Source organism: Puma concolor, chromosome C1 (assembly GCF_028749965.1).
Source record: "Puma concolor isolate L17-30 chromosome C1, mPumCon1.1.hap2, whole genome shotgun sequence".
Lineage (NCBI taxonomy): Eukaryota > Metazoa > Chordata > Mammalia > Carnivora > Felidae > Puma > Puma concolor.
In genome coordinates, this window is record NC_141674.1 from 182,116,621 (window position 1) to 182,125,647 (window position 9,027).

Genomic DNA, 9,027 nt, shown 5'->3' on the forward strand with positions numbered 1-9,027 from the left:
AAAAATAAATAAAAAACGTTGAAAAAAAAAAAATTAAAAAAAAAAAATAAAAAAATAAAAAAAAAAAAAAAAAAAAAAGAGAGAGAGAGGAAATAAGGGAGAGACATCCTGTAATCAAGAAATAATGTTTTCTAGATTGTGTAGAGCTACCTGGCCAGGAAGACTAAAACAAAGCCTAGTCTTAAATATGCAGTAAAAAAAAAGACAGAGAAGAAATTAAAAAGATGGATTCCTTAGCTCTCCCATAAGAGAAATTTTCAGTTATGGCTATCTAGGCTTCTGGGAGAAAAAGGACCTAACACATAAGAACAGGGGAAAACAGTCAGTGGCTCATCCCTCAACTCCGAGAAAGCAAGCAACACTTCCTTCCCTTCTATCTTGAAGCAACACCACTTACCAAAGTGGTGATAGGGTATGTGGGGAGAGGGTAAGGGAATATGGGGGAAAAAAAGAGAAAGAATAGTAACAAAGACTACCATCATTTATCCACACTATGTAAAAGCTCTGTCCACTAAATATGGCAAATAAAACGTCCTTAAACTTAGTAAACCCAAAGAAATATCTCCTTCTTAGATATAGAGGAAAGTCAAGGGAACAGTCTTGAGTGACACCAAGAGTTAAATAAAAAAAAAAAAAATAGGATATTAGCAGCATGGATATAAAGGTACGTACAAGTGGTGAGAATAAATCTACTAGAGGAAAATAAGGAGATAAGCAAAAGTGTTCCAAAAGAATTGTGTACTTACATTTGATAATATACTCACATAAGTTTGAGTTTTGTTAAGTGGGCATTGAAAGAAGAAAATAATTTAAGAGGTGAATGCTCAGACAGATTGTAGTTCTAGGATTCAAACTATCATTTTACTGATCACAACTTTATTATGTAGAGCTGAGAAATGTATTTAGAGCAGCTCTTTATTCCTTGATAATTTGTTTGGAGCCAATGTTCTATTTACTACTGCTGAGAACTGCTATCTAGAGGCACTGCATGCCTAGATCATAAGGCAAATACAAATAGAAGCAAAATTTGGTGTTTTTTCCCACTTGAATGTAAGCTCCATGTTTTGTTACTGTTTTTCTCTCATATATTCTACAAGAAGGGAGAGAAGACATTAAATGGCATTCAATCAAAAAAAGAAAAAAAAAGAGGCCTGATGTTGTTTGGAAAAAATGCTAAGACTAAGACTAAGTAGTATAACTAACATATATGATACAGGGGAGAAAAAGCAAGTTTCTTAATGCATTGAATTATATTCTATTTGTTAATGAAACACTCTTACACACGGTGCTATAGTACATTCTGTACACAAAGTTAGTTCTTACCATCAATATATGTGTGTGTGTGTGTGTGTGTATACATAGGGATGTATATAAGCATATATTTATAGATAAGTATGTATACACATATACATAAAATAAATATACATACATATATATATATATATATATATACACTAAATTTAAATTAAAAAATGATCAAATGTATGAAACCGGATAGAAGATTTCAATGAGATAAAAAATGTTTTTCTTTTTTATTTGGTTTGTTATATAGATTCTAAATGTGTCCAGATATTTTTGGGTCCTAATTCTATTCCATGGGATGGTACTATGAAGGAAAGATTTCTATTGGTTTCATCTGAATGATGGTTCATTCTTATGTAATACTTGTAACTGTGAACCGAATATATACCAAGTGCTTTGCTAAAATATTAAAATAAATAAATGAGAAAAAATGTCAGTCAGTTCAATATGGATCTAAAAACAAATGGTTGAACTCCTCCCCATGCAACAGACAGTCGCCTCTTCTGGTGCAGTACCAGCACGTCCCCAGATACAATGGTGAAGGTTGGAGTAAACTGATTTGGCCAGGTTTCGTCATCAGGGCTGTTCAACTCTGGAAAAGTGTATAGTATAGCCATCGATGACCCCTTTGTTGACCTCAAATACATGGTCTACATGTTCCAGTAGGATCCCATCCATGGCATATTCAAAAGCACAGTCAAGGCTGAGAAAGGGAAATTTGTCATCAATGGAAAGCCCATCTCTATCTTCCATAAGCAAGATCCCACTAGCATCAAATGGGGTGCTCCTGGTGCTGAGTATGTTGTGGAGTTCACTGGGGTCTTTACCACCATGAAGAAGGCTGGGACTCACTTGAAGGATGGAGCCAAGAGGGCCATTATCTCTGACCCTTCTGTTGATGTCCCCATGTTTGTGATGGTATGAACCATGAGAAATATGACAATTCCCTCAAGATTGTCAGCAATGCCTCCTGTACCACCACCTGCTTGGTCCCTGTGGCCAACACCATCGATAACAACTTTGGTATCATGGAGGGAATCATGACCATAATCCATGCCATCATTGTCACCCAGAGGACTGTGGACAGCCTTTTTTGGAAGCTGTGGCATGATGGTCAAGGGGCTTCCCAGAACATCATCCCTGCTTCTAGCGGCATCACCAAGGCAAGTTCATCCCTGAGCTGAATGGGAGGCTCCCTGGCATGGCCTTCCATGTTCCCACTCCTACTATGTCAGCCATGGATCTGACTAGCCACCTGGAGAAAGCCACTAAATACGATGACATTAAGAAGGTGATGAAGCAGACATCGGAGGGCCCCTCAAGGACAACCTTGGCTACACTAAGGACCGGGATGTCTCCTGTGACTTTAATAGTGACACCCACTCTTCTACCTTTGATACCAGGGTTGTCATTGTTCTCATTGACTACTGGGTCAAGCTGACTTCCTGGTAGGACAATGAATTTGTCTACAGCAACTGGGTGTGGACCTTATGGTTTATATGGCCTCCAAGGAGTAACAGCCCCCTGGACCACCAGCCCCAGCAAGAGCAATAGGAAGAGAGAGGCCCTCAGCTGCTGAGGAATCCTTGCCCCACCTCATCCCCAACACAATGAGAGTCTCTCAACCTCTGGGATGAACATAGTTTTCATCCCAGACACCCTGAAGAAGGGGAGGGCCTTGGGGAGCACTACCTTGTCATATATCCAGACAAAAAGAATTTTAAATACAAAAATAAAACAAATGGTTGAACTATGAAGTGCTAAAGTTTATTAGATAAAGTTATGAATAAGGTTCTACGGGATTGCAAGTGGACATTTAGAAAGCAGAATCTGATTTTGTGAAATAATTACAAGAAAATTTATACCTCAAAATATACAGCTTAAAACTAAAAAAAAAAAAAAAATGAAATAGAAGAAACCAAAACAAAAAGCTGCCTCAGAAGTAAAGGAACCCTTCAAAAAAAGCCCAAAGGAAAAAAAAAAAAAAAAGAAAGAAAGAAATGCTAAGAAACATAAACACAAATCGTGATATATAGACTATCTTGAGTGTTCTGAAAATTTATGTAAATTCAAGCTGCAATTAATGTCATCTTGGATAACTGATGCAAAGCCTTGGGCGTGTGCTGAGAAGATGGTCAGATGAGAGATATCTGCATAAGCCCATGTCCCCAAAATGATAACACACTCAGTGAACAAACAATCTATAAAAGTCAACCCCACAAAAGTAGGCAATAAAGAAATGCATTTGCTCACACCTTGTTTCTGAGTAAAGGAGGAAAATGTCTCCACTGAGAGACTCAACCAACCCTTACACAGACTCATGGCCTGAATCCACACTACCTGCATGGCACAAAATCCTTCAGGACCAGATAAACCTGTTTTTGGAATGTTTTTGGTAGTATATTTAACATAGAGAATCAGTAATACAAGAGATAACTAGAATAAATATGTCTAAGAAATTCCTTTGTAAAGTAGTCTCCTACAAAATGTTCTTCATTCTTGCCTAAAGGGCATACAATTTTTAAGAAGTTAGGTTATTTCCTTGAAGGGGGATAGGAGGTTCCTAACACATCTATTGGCTTCTACTGTGCTTTACTCACTGAGTTGAGACTGCCCTTAGCAATTATTTGACAGTATGAGATGTAGACCAAGTAAATGAGAATCATCCAGGATAATTTTTAAATTACACACTTCTGTGCCCTCCTCCAGACCTGGGGATGTATATTCTTAATATTAAAGTTTGATAAATTGGACTGTGCTGTGGGGCTGCCCTTAAGCAAGCTTTGGAAAAGCCAATAAATGTTATTTTTATCATAAGCAACAGATACATATATATATATATGTATATATATCATATATATATCTCAAATATATATATACATATCGAGTTTGTATGTGTGTGTGTGTGTGTGTATATGTGTGGTGTGTGTGTGTGTGTGTGTGTCTATATATATATATATATATATATACATATACATATATATATTCTTGGAGAAGGAAATTTAAATTGTTATTAAAAACTGCCCCTCATTTTATGATGGGGACTATCACAATTATTTAGAAGTTGCCTCTAAGCAGAATGTCATAAAAGAAAGAGTTGCTGGCTCCTCTCGAACTTCACCCTTGGAGAAAGCATGGAAGGAGGAGGAGGGTAACAGACTTCAGAGCCAAAAAACAAACTATAAAATATACACAGCCAACGACAATACTGCAACCTTGGGAAACCTTCTAGAAGACAGAATCTTGCAAGATCTCTGTGTATATGTGGGGTGTGGGGCAGGTAAATTACAACCTAGGGAAGCAGAGGACCAGGCATCATGAATATAGAAATGGTAAGACAGCTTTCCAGCTGTGCTCCTCCCTCTCACTCCTGCCCTCGGGCATGATTACCTGGTCCAGTTACAAATGGAGTAAGTAAGAGTAATTCCAGCCACAGCCTCTGAAGGCATTCGAACACTGGGAAGTTGGGATGAAGCTGGGTTGAGAAGCATTGTAACCAAGTGCAGTTCATCTTCTCAGACCCTGATATTTCCCTTTCTTCCCCCAAAGTATAGAGTAGCTCAACAGGAGGAGATAATTTGTGGAAAAAAAAACAATGCTTAGGGGAAGTAATGGGAGGCTTCCTAAGGTCAGAAGGTTTGAACCCAGATTGCAGCATGAAAGTTTACCTGACCTGGAGGGTTTCATCCTCCTTAATTCATCAGGTGGGTCAAAGCCCTCATATCCCAGGCACACCGTCTAATAATTTTTCAGGTATGAACAGGAAAATCTATAAAATCTGTGAGGAATTCAAGAGTTATAAAAACAAAACCAAACCTAAAAGATGTAAATCAGAGAAAACAGAAGAAATAAATGACCCAGAACAAGAACTCAAAGTGTGCATAACAAAGAGCTTAGAGTGTATGTATGTGTGTGTGTGTACATATATATATAAGCATATAGAGAGAGCATATATATAATCTATATATGATATGTATATTATATATTAGACAGAGATCATATATTATATATGTAATTTAAAATATATATTATATTAGAGAACAAATATTTTATATATAATATATTTATATTTATATAATATATTATATATTTATATATTATATATATTTATATATTATATATTTACATAATATACATTTATGTATATATTAGCCAACTCAAAGATTGGTAAATGCTCTATTTCAAAACTCATCTAAAATTCATAAAGATATGGAAAGCATAAAGCAAAATGTAAGATCTATGGGAGTTCTAGGTGGACAGGAAAAAATTAAATAAGAAGGAGAAACACTTGAAGAAATAATGACTGGCCGTCACTTAGAATTAAAGAAAGATACAAATTATCAGGCTGATCAGTTGCAGAGAGCCAAAAAGAGATAAATGAGAAAAAAACAAAACTTCACAATTAGGTTATGATATTAGAAATTTAAAATGTAGAAACAAAAATGTCAAATGTAGAACAAAAGACCAGGTCAAACACAAAGAACAAACCTCAGATACTTTAAAAAATACTTTAAACTTAGGTAAAACATTATCTATAATATGAAATCTTTTAAAATTTATGATAGATTCTATTTGCTTTCTTGAACTCTTGTCAAGGAATTTTTTTAAGGAGGGAATCCAAAAGGAATCAATGAAATTTTCAGTGGGATGTTTGTAAATCAATGGAAATTGATCAAATGGAAAGTCAAGTGAATAAAGAAAGTATATTCTCTACATGGATATTGGTTGAATTAATAGAAATTCCTTTTTATTCTTTGCCCCTTCCTGTAGTAATGCCCTTTTCAGTGTGACTCTGCAACTTCATCCAGCAAGTCTTTCCCCACCTCTGAGCTGGGCCAGCTTTGTGATTTGCTTTAGCCAACAGCATGCTGGAGAGGTGGCAGTGCCCTCCTTCTGGGCCTGGACTTACCACGCACCCTACTTGCTCTCCTAGAACCCACACATGAGACCGCTAGAAGATAAAGGTAATGTGACCTGACCTTGAATGATTCACTGGTTGTCAGCTGGCCTAAGATTTCCTTAGCATATCCCATTGCTTTCACAAATGGATGGCTCCAATTCCTTGAAGAATCCAAGACAGGCTCATCTGCCATAGTTTATTCTCAACCATTCTTCCGGCTGAAGTTTTATACAGAATATTGCAGACTCTTAGAACTAAAAGGAAACTTAAAGGTCATACTCCTGTCTAAACTTTCAGATGCTCCTCTTAATCCAGGGAATATATTAATCTGCCTGAGATAGATCACAATGTTTTCCAGGTCAGACCTTGATTCCTGTTCAGAACTCTTTACTTCCATCCAATCTGGCCTTTATTTGGAAGCAATACATACAGGCTTTTTTCTTTAATACTCTGGTTTACTTTTTTAAAAATGTAATATATATCAAATCCCTTGAGTGCTTTTAAACAGTGTTTGTGGGGAAATGATCAGAGACCTACTGACAAGACAAAACGACTATCTTTTAAAGTTGCTTTAGGGACATAATAGATAATCAGTTGAAAAATGTCCACTGTTTCATAATGTGATGTTAGGATGAATATGTACAAGAACAGAAAGGTAGTATAAATTTCCTCAGGCAACAAAAATAAAAGATAGTTGTTGGCTTACAAACACAAACTCCAGGAAGAATGAGGATGAAACCAGCAAACCAGCAGTATGCCACTTTTTAAATAAGACTCACTGTTTCCTTTATTAACAACAACAACAACAACAACAACAACAACAAACTAATTTATTTACTCAGAAACACCAACCTAGGCTATGCCTGAACAAAATTTACCATAAATCAGTCCTTGAAGGGAGAATCTTGGTACAATTTTGTGATAAGAGTTGGCCTAAGTGGAAAGAAAGCTCTATACTTTCTGCAGGGTTCTACTTGTGGGTAATCACAGGGCATCATCGGGGTGTTCTATCACTTTGCAGTAAGCCGATAGGGGTCTGTACTTTAGATATCATTTTCCAAAACACATTAAACAACCCTAATGCACTCTGGTGGGCCTTTTATTACTGTCCATAAATGCTTTAAAGCAAACAAAATCAGATCCGTGAAAATCACTGTTATTATATATTTACCAAAAATCTATGCTGCTCTAAGTAAATGGAAGTTACTGGTAGAGCAAATCTGACATGTTAAGGTATGATGGCTCTGAAAATTTTCACAGGGAAAGTCATTTTAAATTAAAGACTGAAAATCTTTATACTCTTTGTACTTTTTATAAGCCTGGGTGCTTTAAGTATTTGAATTTAAATACTTGATTGGTTAGTCCTGAGTGTTTGTTGCTGAACATCTAGTGAAAGTTACCAATATTTTAAACATCAATTTTCACAGAAACAAATAACACATTTTTTAGCATTACAGGCAGAATAAAGGGAAGAAATTTTGGGTAAAATGAAGCTCTTGTGAATGAGACTTCATTATTATAAAAGCAGAATGCTTATTTTAACAGCAAAACCATACTGTAATATAAAAAGTATTTCTAGAATATTTTGCAAACTCCACATATTAATGAAAGCCTTCATTTGTATTCGATAATTATATGATCTCTTAAGTTAATTTACTTGGACGCATCTTAGCTAATAAGCAGATAACATAATAAAAATGTAGGTGTTGTGGTTTTAGATATTTCAATTTTGAACAGAGAAGATAAAAGTATTTAGACTTCTCTTTATACCACAGTAACTAAACTGTATGTTTGATGTGTCCTTCTTATGTATAAAACTTTTAAGCGGAATTTAAGATTTTAACACAAAAATAGGCAGTCTTCTGGTTTTTTCTTTAGTTATATTATTAACTTTTCAAGGAAAACAGGCCTAGCTCAATGAATAATTCATTATGAGTAGGAGGGAAAAACTGTAACATGAAAATCTTATTTGATATGATAAAACAGAACACATGTATTTATTCTTATGTCACTAAACATATACTATTCTAGGACAGTATCCCTTACAAGTGGAAATAACAAAATATGTGTATGACAATAGTAGCAAAATAAGCTATGCATCCAGTGTAGCTTATCTTACTTTTAAACAGACAGATGTTACACACACACACACACACACACACACACACACACACACACACAGTTTTTTTTTTTTTATCTTTCTTCCTTCCCTATGCTGAAGCCAAATATATTTTATTAACATTGGTTAAAATAACATCACATCCCAAATCTTTGAAGGAATAAAAATGTTCCAAAAGAGGAAAAAAACTTTTAGTATTGCTTCTTGAGATTCTTCAAGACCAAATAAAAAAATCCTAAATCAATCATTTCAATAATCCTTTGACTTTCCTCTTTGTTGTATGCATCTATGAGGGCTTATAAACAGAAAACTAAAGAACACTTTAAGTTTTTCTGAAATTATATCAAGAATTGTGTAGTCATAGATAGCTTATGTTACTGAAAATTGCATTTTTAAGGATAAACAAAAAAGGAAACACATTTTTTTCCAAAAGCGTAATAGTTTTGAAAGCTAACACATCACACTTTTATACCCTTGACATTTAATTGAAATATATTATCCTACAGGAGTGTTTATTTTCAAACATGTATTTATAAATTTTAATGAATATTTACTGTGCATTTGATTCATTAAATGAAGTGCATAACTACTTTTGAAGATAAAGATGAATCTAAAAAATAGCATTGCATCTTATACCCTTAACAATGAGATGAGACACAGATCCTTGTTATTAAACCAATTCTATTAATGTGGGCAAAAGTAGATA

General features: G+C 35.0%; 1 pseudogene; it reads left to right on the forward strand.

Annotated features, from left to right (window-relative positions):
• Positions 1-1,836: 1,836 nt before the first annotated feature.
• On the forward strand, positions 1,837-2,819 carry LOC112869758 (glyceraldehyde-3-phosphate dehydrogenase pseudogene; annotated as a pseudogene).
• The last annotated feature ends 6,208 nt before the right edge of the window (positions 2,820-9,027 follow it).